Consider the following 14120-nt stretch of genomic DNA (forward strand, 5'->3'; position numbering starts at 1 on the left):
CTGTAATGGTAATAAGATGAAGGAAGGCATGTGACAGAGTGACAGGCAAAGGGGAGGGAGCCTCCAAGCTGGAGTCCCCCAGAAGATGGCTTTGGGCAAGGATTCAATGGTGTGCAGCTTTTTTGGAAGGTGGTCCAGTGACACTGGTCAGGGAGTGGGGAGACGAGACAGGAGAGGGACGTCAGCCAAGGCACAGCAACGTCCAGCAAGTGACCACCGTGGGCAGTGGGGCTGGATCCTGGGGGGCACTACCTGGGAAAGAGGCAGAGCCACCCTGCTGGGGGGAAGGGGCCTGGGGTATTTTTCCACCAACTAAGAGAGTCACAGTCAAGAGCTACTCCCTCTGGGTGACGCATCTTTGGCATTTCTAGCTTGCCAGAAAGGCGGAACAGCCTTCCATGGTTCCAAAGAAACGTGCTCAGGCACAGAGGCGCAGTTGGAAATGTGCAGAGCACTGCAAGTCCTGGGCTTCGTGGGAAGGGACAAACAGCATCTGCCACGGGGACCCACGTCAGCTAGCACAGGCAACGGGGCATCCTCGTGGCTTCGCTTGTGTTGACTCGGCTGGTGAGGGTGCCCATCTGTCTGGTCACACGCCATCTCGATTGCTGTTGCTGCGAAGTTAATCTTTTAGATGTGATTAACATTTAAAATTCAAATTGGTAGACTCTGAGCCAAGCAGATTACCCTCCACGAGGGGGCTGGGCCACACGCAGTCAGCTGAAGGCCTTAAGAGTAAAGGTTGAGGTCCCTCAAAGAGTAAGAAATTCTGCCTCCAAAGCGTGACCTCGAAATTACGCCTGAGTTTCCACCCTTTGGACTCAAGACTGCAGCGTCAACCCCTGCCTGGCTGCCTGTCCCCGCAATCGTGTCAGCCAATTCCTCCAATCTCTCTCTTTCTATGTATATATATGTACATATATACACACACAATACAGATAACATATATATATATTCTATTGTATATTCTCTTCATATTCTATTATCTAGATAGATAGGTAGGTAGATAGGGTCTTGTGGGGCATGGTGGGGTCTTGAGCTCTGACTCGGCTGAGATGGGAAGTCCCTGGAAGGTTCTGAGCAGAGGAGGCACTCGGCCTGACTTGGAGGCTAACAGACTCTGGCTGCACGTCAGCGTGAGGGTGGGAGCAGGGAGACCAGAATATTCTTGGTAAACAATGAGAGTGGTCTGGATTGGGGTGGAGTTGGGGGTCTGCAACAGAGGTAGAGAGGGATGGTCAGAGGACAATGCCCAGAGCAGGAGGGCATGGGGCAGGGGGACAAAATATGTTCTCATGAGCCCTCCCTTTTCAGGGAGAATAGGTTTTCCCAGAATTCCCCAGAACACAACCCTTGTACCTCATTAGTCAGAAGTGGGTCAACACCCACCAATCACAGCAAAGGGGAGGGATCCGTGATTGGCTGAGACCCTTTGTGATTCACCTCCTGTGCTGGGCCATAGGCGCTCGCCAGCATGAGGTCCTGGGAGTACAAGTCACCGTGCCTGGGTTTGCTTGTCTGGAGAAACGGGGATGATGCCTCAGAGAGTTGCTGGAAGGCTTACATGAGAGGATCTAGGTAGAGCTTAGAACAATGTTGGGTACAGCTTTAGAGCTCAGGGCCAACAGCTATTGTCTTGTTTGCTAGAAGCACCCAAATCCACCTTCTTTCCCAATCTAATGGTGTCACATAATTGTAACCTCAGTCTTCCTGCAGAATTTCTCCCCCCCTCACCCTGTCACAGTTTCTGAAATTTCCCCCTTGGTCACACACTTCCCAGAAGGACATGAGTGTCCTACTTTGTAGTTCACTAAAGAGACAGCTGTGGAGAGTTGAGAGAAGTAAATGTCATCCTAACTTTATCAAAGTCATAAAATACAAACCTTAGCATCTATCTGACCTATACACACAGTATAGAGGCCATTCCTGTGTCATACGTGGGTTGAAGTTGAAATACAACTGTAGGGATGGATCTTTAAACTTAATGTTTTATTTGGGAAGAAAGAATTGCAATTTGTGGCATACACCAGATGATCTTCGGTGTCTCTGAAGGGCAAAGAGCAGGTTTGGGGTTTTATGAAAAATGAATGTTACGTGTGTTCTTGAGAGAAAGTTCATTGGTATTAGTAAAGCTTTGGGGAGCTGGCCAGCTCTGATTGGTGGGCAAAGTTAGTCCTAGAGTTGGAGCCAGTTATCTCAGCAACTACAGATGAATCTGTTTTGGGGTTAGAGCAAGCAGTTTCAGCAGTCATGCTTGCAGAGAATGACATTCTTGGAGCAGTGTTATGTGCCCAAGAGCCCTTCCCCCAGCTTCTTGACTCTGTTTTAGTTCAGTGTCACAAGAATGACCCACTTCATACAACCAGCTTTTCACAAGTGTGAATAATGTGTTGGTCACAGCACGTGCAGTCAACACCTGGTGCTTTCCCACCTGACTTCCCCCCCCCCATCGTGGCATGGATGCTGCTCTAGGAGCCTCCCCCCACTAGCTGCCTCAGGTGGAGCTGGCCCATACCTGGCTCTGGGCGCTGACATAATGCCTAGGCCTAGCCAATCAGAGAATTGCTGCATTTCCTTAGCCATCAAGATTGGTTCACAGGTAAGCACCTGACTCAGGCTATCCAATCAGGTTCAACAAGAGGTAATTCCAAGCTTTTCACTGGAGGAATTAAAATAAATAATTCTGTTTCCTCTGGGTTTAAAGCTGAGAGTAATAATGGATGTGGACTTATCAGCACCCATCTTGCCAACCGTGGTGCCTGAGAATGCAGTCAACACAGCGGCCATCAGAACCGAACTCTGAAAGAGACTCAGTGCTAACACCATCATTTGTGGTTCTAGACCCAGCCATGCTTCAAGTAAAGCAACTTGAGGCTTATCCTTTCAGCTGAAGCCAGTGGGGGATGGCTTCCTGCCACTTGCAGCCAAACAAGTCCTAACTGACACACCAACGCTGTTCCAGGTGGACTGTCACCCTCTCCAGCCCGGCCCCAGTCTCCGCCACCCTTCTCACCCAGTGAGGGACAGTCTCAGCAAGGGACAGTCTGGAGTGGCGGCTAAGTGTGCAGACTTGGCAGCCAGGCTGTCTGGCTCCACCACTTTGCTGTGTGACCTTGGACAAGATATTCCTCTGCTCTGTGCCTCAGTTTCCCCATCTAAACAGGGACAATAATATTAATAGCACCCGCTCCATAGGGTTTGGGTATAGAACTAATTAACATATCTAAAGCACTAAGCACAAGGCCAAGCACATGTTAATTGCTGTGTGTTTAAAGAATTATTAACCTTTAGCAGCAGAAAGCTCCCCAAGGCCGCCTCAGTCTTCCGGCAGTGGGCAGGCAGCCTGGGAGCCAGAGGTAACACCGAGTGGGCAGTGCCAGACCCAGGCCCCTGCAGGAGGGACCTGGTCATGGCTATTCCTACTCCAGCAGGGCCATGGAGAGGACTTCTGGGGTGACTCACACAATGAGTATGAAAGCACTGACTGGCTCCTTCCGCAGGAATTCAAAGCACACACACAGAAGCTTGGTGTGAAATTGACATACTACAATAATACATAACATTATCACATCGTGGGAGGATTAAATGAGATAATCTGCATAAAGCACTTGGAATAGTGCCTGGCACAGAGTTAGCTCTCTGTGGGCATTGGTTATTACGATTATTATTAGTATTCTCTCGTTAAAATATGATTGTCTGGGGTGAGCCCTGTAAAAGAAAATAAAACTTCAGGACTCTCTAAATTTATTAAGCCAAGGGGGGAATTAAGCCCTGGAGACCGAGTCCTGACTTAGCATGTTTGCAATCTGCTTCATAGATTATGGTTTAAGTCTCTTCCTCATCGTTCCCGTTCTGTAAATGACTAGCAGAGACCAGAGACCAGGACTTCCCCCTTCCAATCACTGATCTTTGTTACAGACTAGCTACCTCCATTATTGTCTTCTACCTAATTCAGGCCAGATGGCACCTTAGACCCCATGGCAGTTACGTCTTCAGTGGTGAATGCTGAACATACCTTTCCCAGGGTGGGTGGGGGATACCTGAACTGATCAGGTCTTTATAACTATGTATTAAGCCTTACATAGACAGATGTTAAAATTCTGTTAAACTTCCCTAAGCTTTGTCTATATAAGCGATCCCAAACTTCTACACTTTGGAACACTGACTTCCCTGCTTTGAAATCTCTGCTCGCTGGGTGGCCTGTCATCAAATTTTGTGCTTAAAAAAATTCTCTTTAAACTGGATTCTGACCCTTTTGACTTTAGGTTGACAGCCCATTCTTAGCAAATTAATTCTTAGTGACCAAATCAGTTCACTCACCCCTCAGATGGTCACCGAGCACATGCTGTGTGCCAGGCATGGCTCGAAGTGCAAGGGCAACGACAGTGAGCAACACAGATGAGACATGCCCTCCCCGATCTAACATTCAGTCGCAACAACAAATGGAACCGATGGGAACATGAATGAGAACACGCCAAGCAGCAAGATGACCAGGATGATGACCCGGAGTGATGTGAGAGGGTGACCCCAGGGCTTGTGCTCAATCGAGGGCTGGGAGGCTGCCCTTGGGAGTGACACTGCAGCTGAGCCCTGGAGGAGCAGAAGCAGCCAGCCATGGGACCACTGGGCAGAGGAGCCAGCAGGGGCAAAGGCCCTGGGGTGGGAATAAGCTCAGAGGCCCCGGCAGCAGGCTGGGATTGGAGGGTGGACAGAGGGTTTCTGGGGAGGCCCAGTCTTGGGGAGGTGGGGAGGCAGAAGTGGGCTCCAGCCCCACATTCTTTCCCACAACCCTTCCCTTCTTCCTCAGCATTGTCCTTGGAGCTAAATTTAAGGAAGTTTTATGGTAAATCGGAGAATTGGCCGTTGAAGCTGGGAAGCTATTCATATGGACATGGGCTAAATGGCCTTCTGGGAGCCCACGCTGAAGAGGGAGGGATGGGCTCTGGGACAGCCCGGACGGTGGTGGTCTGGGAGCCCCTCGCAGGCCAGAGGGCAGAGGCACAGGCGGGGAGGGTTTCTGGTTGGGACCAGATGGTGAGGAGCCCACGGGCCCTGAGGCGGCAGGGCAGGTGGCAGCTATTCTGAGAATCCCTCAGCCTGGGGACATCTGTGAGAAGTCTGCGCTCCACCTTGAGAGAGGCCTCGGGGGCTTTAAAAGGGAGGATATTTTTAGAGGAATTCGGGAAAGCTGAGGTGCAATGGCCCCAGGCCCTGAATTTGAAAATCCCGGTTTCTGACCCAGTCTGAGTGAGACGTGGGGCAGGAGACCGCACCCTGAGCAGGCAGGCTGTGGGAAGCAGGCCCTCGGGTCTCACTATAAAGACAAGCTCCTTGGTGTCTCTGGGCCTCAGGTCACTCATAGGCCTATGACCATTTTTTCAATGAATTCATTCCAGACACATTTATTGATGCCTACTACATGTCAGTCTCTGTTGCCAGCACTGCTAACGAGAGCTGATGTTCACTGACAGCTGACGGCCTGCAGGGCCCTAGAAGGAGCTAGAGCTTTCCATCATCGTCATGGAGTCTGCCCTCGGCCCAGGAGGTAGGTGCTGTGCTCTCTGGGCTCATGGTGGTGCAGGACCTGCCCAAGGCCACACAGCCACTATGGGGCAGAGCTGGGATTTGAACCCCAGGCAGCCTGGCCCCAGAGGCTGCACCATCCATCCTCACCCTTAGCTGCCCCCTGTGTCTAGGTGTAGGTGGGTGGCTGTTATGAGTCCCACTTGACAGATGGAGAAACTGAGGTCCCAGAAGGTCAGCAGCTTCCCCGACACTGTGCAGTGACTGATTCCTTGGCTTTTCCATTCCATGGGAATCTAGGGGTATCTGTGTCACTTTCCCTGAAGCCACGCCAAGGGTCATGTTCCTGGGGCAGGATTTTCTGTGGGCTCACCTGCCACTATTTCTGAGGAAATCCCGCTGGTGACAATGCTGTGGTCACCCTACCCTCCCTCCTGACTCTGGTGCTAAATGTCTGCAAAATGCCTTCCAGCTCTGCTCACCAAAACTCCCCTCAAAGCTGGGCGAGGTGGCTCACGCCTGTAATCCTAGCACTCTGGGAGGCCGAGGCAGGCGGATTGCTCAAGGTCAGGAGTTTGAAACCAGCCTGAGCAAGAGCGAGACCCCGTCTCTACTATATATAAAAAATAAATTAATTGGCCAACTAATATACATAGACAAAATTAGCCGGGCATGGTGGTGCATGCCTGTAGTCCCAGCTACTCAGGAGGCTGAGGCAGGAGGATTGCTTGAGCCCAGGAGTTTGAGGTTGCTGTGAGCTAGGCTGATGCCATGGCACTCACTCTAGCCTGGGCAACAAAGTGAGACTCTGTCTCAAAAAAAAAAAAAAACAAAAAAACCTCCCCTCAAGGAAGAGTCTGATAAGCTCATTCACATGACTAATAACAGCATCCTGTGGTACCACCTCTCCATACACGTGTCCATAGCTCATCCATCCACCCATCCATTAAGACATCCATCCGTCTATCCATTTATCCATTCATCCCTCTGTCCATTCATTCATCCAGTGCTCAGGGTGTTCTGGGAAAAGCATCACGATCGCTGGCATCACCGCGTAAGCTCTGCCTGCTGTCAGATCAGCGGCAGCATTAGACTCTCGCGGGAGCTCGAACCCTACTGTAGACTGCGCGTGCAGGGGATCTAGGTTGTGTGTTCCTTTTGAGAATCTAATGCCTAATGATCTGAGGTGGAGCTGAGGCGGTGATGCTAGCGCTGGGGAGCAGCTGCAAATACAGATCGTCATCAGCAGAGAGGTCTGACTGCACGATAAATGTAACTCACTTAAGTCATCCCCAAACCATCCCTTCCCCCACCACCTCCACAGTCCATGGAAAAATTGTCTTCCATTAAACTGGTCCCTGGAGCTAAAAAGGTTGGAGACTGCTGCTTTACAGCACTTAGGACCCAGCTGAGCAGAGTGAGGGATGCACCTAGGGAAGCCTCGGCTCTGTCCTTCCCAGCCGCAAAACCTGCCCCTGGGGAAGGGCCATCCTGGGTTCCTGGGCCCCTCCTGACTCTGTGGGCAGCCAGAGGAGGGGGGGTGGTCACAGCACAGGCCCTGGAGCCAGAGGCCTGCCGGTGCCTTCTCTACCACAATGCCACCTGCTTACCAACTGGGTGATATTTAGCAAGTCCCTTGACCTTGGTCACTTAATGCCTCTGTTTCCTCATCCCTAAAATGGATGTAATAATGCCTTCCTCCCTGTAGGGGCATTAAATATGCAAAATGCTTAAATAAGTGCCTAACACAAAATAAGCCCTAAACAGATATTAACTCCTATTGACACTTCAATTAGAGACCCTTCCAGAATGGCAGAGTAAACACCTCCGGAAATACATTCCTCACTAAAACAATGAGAACATCAATTCAAAAAAACTGCCAAATCGACTTTTTCAGAACTCTGGTTATTAACTGAAGGCCTCCAACTATACAAGTATGTTTAGTCAACAAAAATGCTGACTCTCAGAGAGGCAAGCTTTGTTTTAACTTGCCCTAACCTGTCACCCTCTTCCCAGCTCCGAGGCAGCCTGGAAAACCAATGCCTCGACCCTAGTAGCTGTGACAAGCAGCACCTGACCGCCACTGGAGGGGGCAGAGGAATAGACACTTCTCCAAAGAAGGTATCTGAATGCCCTCTAAGCACATGAGAAGATGTGCCATATTACTAATCTTCAGGGAAATGCAAATCAAGACCACAAGATCTGTACTAGGATGGCTACAATCAAAAAGACATATAGCAACAAGTGTTGGTGAAGATACAGGAAACTGTAAGCATCTCGCATTGCTGGCGGGAATGTACACTGGTGCAGCCACTCTGGAAAACAGCCTGACAGTTCCTCAAAAACAGAAATAGAGTTATCATACGAACCAACAATTCCATTCCTAGATATATACCCAAGAAAAACAAAAATATATGTCCCTAAAAACTTGTGCACAAATGTTCATAGCAGCAGTTTTTATCATAGCCAAAATTGGAAGCAAGCCAGATGCCTGTCAACAATGAATTGATGAACAATGAAAAGTGGTATGCTCTGCCCTCCACGGCCACATCCTCTGATTCTACCAATTGCGGATCAAAACTGCAGTTAGTCAATGATTGCGTCTGTGCTGAACATATATGTACTTTTTTCCTTGTCATTATTACCTAATCTGTATGGTATAACAACTATTTACATAGCACTTACACTGTATTAGGTATTATAAGTGATCTAGAGATGATTTAAAGAATACGGGAGGATAGGCGGAGGTTATACATGAATACTACTCCGTTTTATAAAAGGGACTTGAGCAACCTCGGATTTTGGTACCTGTGGGGGTCCTGGAACCAATCCCCTATGGATACCGAAGGACAACTGTATATGCATTCCATAGGGTATTATTCTGCCATAAAAAGTAATGAAGTACTGACACATGCTACAATGAGAATGAACCCTGAAAATATTAAGAGAAAAATAAAAGTCACAAAAGACCACATGGTGTATGATTCCACTTATATGAAATGACCAGAATGGGAACTCCATGGCCGCAGAAAGCGGCAGAGGGATGCCTAAGGCTGGGGCGCAGGCGATGGGGAGTGACTGCCAAAGGGTATGGGATTTCTTTTGGGATGATGGAATGTTCTGGAATTAGGAAGTGGTGATGGTTGCACGACTTTATGTGTACACTAAGACAACAGAATTGTGTACTTTAAAAGGGTGAACATTAGAGAATGCAAATTATATCTCAATAAAGCTGTTATTAAAAAAGAATTCTAACCGCCATCATCCCATACCTGGACCATTCAGGGCCTCGTCATGGGCCTCTCCGCTACCACTCTGCCCTCTTTAATCCGTATGCCCCTTGGTAAATGAAGAAGATTTCTCAAAATCAGAAATGTGATCATGTGTCTCCTCTAAGGCCCCCACGTCTTTCACTTCCCTGTGCTCCCCCCTTCTCCCCTGATTCAGGGCTTCACATAGTGCTGTTCCCTCGGCCTGGCCAGCCTCCTCCTCCTTGCTCCCTGGCTAACTCCTGTCCACCTTTCAGGACTCAGCCAAATGACACCTCCTCAAGGAGGCCTTCCAGAAACCCTCTGCCTGGGCCTCTGCCCTGGTGAGCCCAGCTCATGACTGAGCTCCTGCAGTCAGGAGGGAGAGGGAGTCTGGCTCTTCCGCAGCTGTAGCCTCAGTGTCTATGTCAATGTCTGGCACATAATAGGTGCTCCGTCAACACCTCTGGTGTCCTGGGCTTCAGTGTAACACCAGCAGGAGCCCAGAAGCTGCAGGCGCTGCTGTGGGACAGACACCACCCACTCACGTGTGAATGAGCTGGAGAGATTCCTGGCAGCGCTGCCGTGACAGCCTAATTTAATTGGCTTAAATAACCTCTGCATGACAATGCATGGTTAGCAGGAGCTCTTTATACAAGCCTGGGAGAAAAAGACTGTCCTGTCATTTGCACTGCTTTGCAGAGGGAGACAGGGAGGCTCAGCAAGGAGCACCAACCTGCTGGAAGTCACAGTCTCAAAGAGGTAGAGCCTTTCACTTTCTGTCTCCACTCACCTAGCCACTCGTTCATTCCATAAGTAAATATTTATGACGTGGGTAAAAGGTGTCCTGGGCCCTGGAAGATTCAGCGGAGAAAAGGCAAAAGTGGGCTTAACTCCACAGAGGTGACATTCTAGAGGAAAAGACAGGTACTAACTTCACACTGTGGTATGTGCTGAGAAAGAAAAATATAGTAGAGTGACCAAGTGGTGGCAGAGAGGGACAGCGTGTTCAGGGGGGCAGCTATTCTAGCTGTGCTGATCAGGGAAGGCCTCACTGAAGAGGTGACATTCACCTGAGGCCTGGGAAGACCGTTCCAGTCACATATAACAGAAAATTCAACATAACAGTGACTTAAACACAAATAAGTCATCGCATTCTCTTACTTGGAGTTGGGGAGACAGTCTGTGGCTGATGTGGAAGCTCCATGAAGTCATCCGGGACCGCACACCTTTCCTGTCTCTGCTACACTCTGGATGGCTTCCATCTTCACAGCCACTTCATGGTCCAAGATGGCTGCCAAGTGCCAGGCCTAGCAGCCACATTCCAGGTAGCCAGAAGGAGAAATGAAATCAGAGCACAAAAGGCACACCATTCCCATGAGCCTGTTCTCTACTCTGACATCTCATACAAGACTTCTGATATGACATTGCCTTTCCTTCATCACATGATCTCACGTAGTGCAAGGAAGGGTGGGCAAAGTCCTCTTCCTTCCTTCCTTCCTTCTAGCCACGTGCCCAGCTAAACTGGAGGTTCTGTTTCCAAGGAAGAAGAGGAGACTAGATACAGGGTAGGTAACAAGTAGTTCCTGCTAGACCCCAAATTTTGTCTCTTTGAATTCCAAGACTTTTAAGGGAAATTAGCATTAAAGCTCAGTGATGTCCTGAAACCACTCTGCCTTTGCTGATGAATTCACCATAACCGCCTGTTCTGCAATTCCCTGAAGTCCATGTTTGGCCCTAATAGAATGCCCGACCTCTGCAAACGCCTTGAGGAGAGTGGGCTCAGTGAGTTTAGTCTCCTCTTCATGAAGAGATGGGACTTCCTGGCTGCCTTGAGCTGTCCTGCATAGCAGCTCAGTGCAGACTGTCCCAGCCTCCGCCAGAAGCTGCACCTCCTGCTCATCCTCACTGCCTCCCTCTCCCCTTTCCACAACGCCCGTGTTTCTGAAGGGCCCCTTTCCTTGGCTAGCTCTGACCAGGAAAGCGCTGGGGGCAGGAGGGTGAGTGAGGAGGCGGCTGGGTGGTTGGCACACATTCTCTCCCAAGATCCAAGATGTTGAAGAGGAAGATGCCAGGTGGGATAGATGCACATGAACCCTTCACACGCCAGGGTCACGCCTCCAACGGTAGCGTGGTTTTGGCTAATTACTCGTTAAGTAAAGTAAAGCCTCAGATTAAGAGGTGTAATTACAGTCCCTGCATCTGTCTGCGTGTGCAGGCAGAAGACTGATGTTATCTCAGAGCAGGACTCGGCTCTCTCCTGGGAACTGGAGCTTCCCAGTCTGGGGCCTCACTGGCCCCTTGGCTGGAATTTTCAATTTCACAAGACTGAGACTTTTTAATTCTCTTTTATTTTCCACAGAGGGAGGACAGAATTCACCTCGGGTGCTGATACAAGCCCTGCGGGCCAGATAATGAGGAGACAGAAGGGCAGAGAGCTGAGACACTGGAGAGATGGTCACCTGCAGCAAGCCCCTACACCTAATGAAGTCCTTCAGAGGCTTGCAAGAAAAGGCTCACGATCAAAGGCATTCTACTCGAGAGACCTTGCAGAGCAGCCAGTAACAACATGAGTCCACTCCGAAAGGGAGAGAGCCCAAGAGAGTGCAAGCGACAGCGGTGGCTCCGTTACTGCTCTGCTAGTGGCACAGGGAGCAGCTCTCAGAGCCGTACCATGGGTGAGGTGAGGACTGGTTCAGAGCCAGGCGGCCTGAGTTCAAATCCCTGCCTGGGTACTTACTGCTGGGACCCTGGGCAGGTTACTCCACCTGTCTGTGCCTCAGTTTCCTCACCTGAAAATATCGTCCTTGGAGCGCCTCACAGGGTTGTTCTGGAGATGAAATGAGTTTGTAATACTTGTCACATAGTAGAAGGCGTCCACCACAGAGGTCAAGCCTGGTGGCAGATACTGCTAGAAATCATGGATAGAGCCCTTATCTTTGAGCACATCCATGTTATCAAAATTTTAAAAAGCCAAAGCCACTGATTAAAGACAGGGCGTTGAACCACCTCAGGCAGCACTTGGGACTAGGTGGCAGGTGAGGCTAGACTTGGGGCACTGGGGCGCTTTTGACCGCCATGGATGATCACGTGTTCGCCCTTGAGCCAATCACTGTGGCTTAGGCAATGGACTGCTCTGATTGGTGAGCCCTGGGTCATGGGGTGGAGTCAGCCTCGCCCAATCCACGTAAATGACAGTGGAGAAGGGGCGGATCCCAACAGAAAACCGGGCAGGTGTGGCCGGAAGGTGGGGCTGCGGGTGCTGGGCAGGCTGGAAAGGCTCCTCGGTGTCGCAGGTGCCCTTGGTCCGGGTCTGCGAGCAAACGCGGGGTCCTTCGCCAAGAAGGGAGCCTTTAACGCGGCCATGACGCCCGGCTTCGAGTACCCGGATCACTGTAGTGGAGAGCAAAGCTGCTCGAAAGGCAGCGCCAATCCTCAGGCCAAGGGTTCGAGGCTGCATGGAAGGAAGAACTTTCCAGCAGTCAACCCAGAGCCTCACGAAACAGGCTGCCTGCGAAGGAGGGAGCTGTATTGTTCCCAAGGTTCAAACAAAAGGTTTGGGTTTGCAGGGATATTGAAGACAGGGTTTTATCATTTTAGGGGGTTAAGCTCCTCGATTGTTTCCAAACATCTCTCTCAGTGTTATCCTTTCCCACATGCACTATCGGTACTATAATTTATTAAATATTTTTATTTGCATACGTTTATGTGTTTCACTTATATACCTGTATTTAAAAGAAATACATACTTGCCAGGGCTGGGGGTGGGATGAGGAGTTACAGAGGGTACAGAGTTTCAATTTTGAAAGATAAAGTTCTGGAGATGGATGGTGGTGATGGTTGCACAACAGTGTGAATGTACTTAATGCCACTGCACCGTCGCCTAAAAATGGTTAAAATGGTAGATCTTATGATATGTATATTTTACCACGCAGATATGTCGTCATCATAAAATGTAAAAGAATCATTTTCCTCAAAAAATGGAAGAAAATAGTAAAAACAAAAGCGGTGAAAATAGAATACTTATAGTAAATTCTAGCCTAATACTGTCACCCACGGAGCACTCTGAGCCTGAAAAACTGACCTCTTGTTTTTCAAATGAGTACTAGCAAGAACTAAAACATTGATTAAAATATATTAGCACTAAACTTTTGGCTCTCTCCTTGATAATATAAAATCAACAAGATCGAAAGAGAATTGATCAGGTAAGAGACTTGTCTTGGTGTGAGTCAGTGTTATTCTATACTGTGTCTACCTAACCCCTTAAAGTCATCTTTGAACCTCCAGCAGTTTTTGAATGTCTTCCCTCGGTTGCCGAAGAGGAGCTGAAATTGGGAGTGATGCCTGAGTTCGGAGAACTAAGAGAGCATAACATTGGGCCTTCCCTCCCCCGACTCCCCATCCTTCTCTTTTCCTCCTGTAACCAAATAGCAACATGTTGATCTGTTTTCATCATGGATGTCCCCATAGACTTTGGATTTTATTTGACAAAAGAAGTCTATTGCTTTAAATTTAAAAAATGTTTGAAAACTATTGGTCTAGAGCAAGACCTCCTCTACTCGGGAGGCTGAGGCAGGAGGATCACTTGAGCCCAGGAGTTTGAGGTTGCTGTGAACTAGGCTGACGCCATGGCACTCACTCTAGCCTGGGCAACAAAGTGGGACTCTGTCTCAAAAAAAAAAAAAAAAAAAAAGATTATAGTAATATATTTTTATTGTCTTATTTTCTAAATCTTCCAAGTTTAAAATTCCAGGATTCATCATAATCTTTTTTTTTTTTTTTTTTTTGAGACAGAGTCTCACTCTGTTGCCCGGGCTAGAGTGCCATGGCCTCAGCCTAGTTCACAACAACCTCAAACTCCTGGGCTCAAGTGGTCCTCCTGCCTCAGCCTCCCGAGTAGAAGGGACTACAGGCACGCACCACCATGCCCGGCTAATTTTTTCTGCATATTTTTAGTTGTCCAGCTAATTTCTATTTTTTTTTTAGTAGAGACGAGGTCTTGCTCTTGCTCAGGCTGGTCTCGAACATCTAAGCTCAAACGATCCTCTCCCATCGGCCTCCCAGAGTGCTAGGATTACAGGCATGAGCCACCATGCCCGGCCCCATCATAATCTTGATCATTCTCAAACCAGACATACCCTTTCCATGTTTATTTATTTATTTTTTGTGATGACATGTTTTTCAGACCAAGTTCTCCTTGCTCCAAATCCACTTCCCTTTCTTCTTGTAATTAATCCTAATTTCCTTAGTGAGCCACCCTCCCCTCTGTCCGCGTAGTTGGGCTTGGTCCAGGGCTGTGCATGTGACCTAGGTCCAGCCAATCAGAAGAATCTCATGACCACAGTGGTTG

This window comes from Microcebus murinus, chromosome 16 (assembly GCF_040939455.1).
Source record: "Microcebus murinus isolate Inina chromosome 16, M.murinus_Inina_mat1.0, whole genome shotgun sequence".
NCBI classification, from domain to species: domain Eukaryota; kingdom Metazoa; phylum Chordata; class Mammalia; order Primates; family Cheirogaleidae; genus Microcebus; species Microcebus murinus.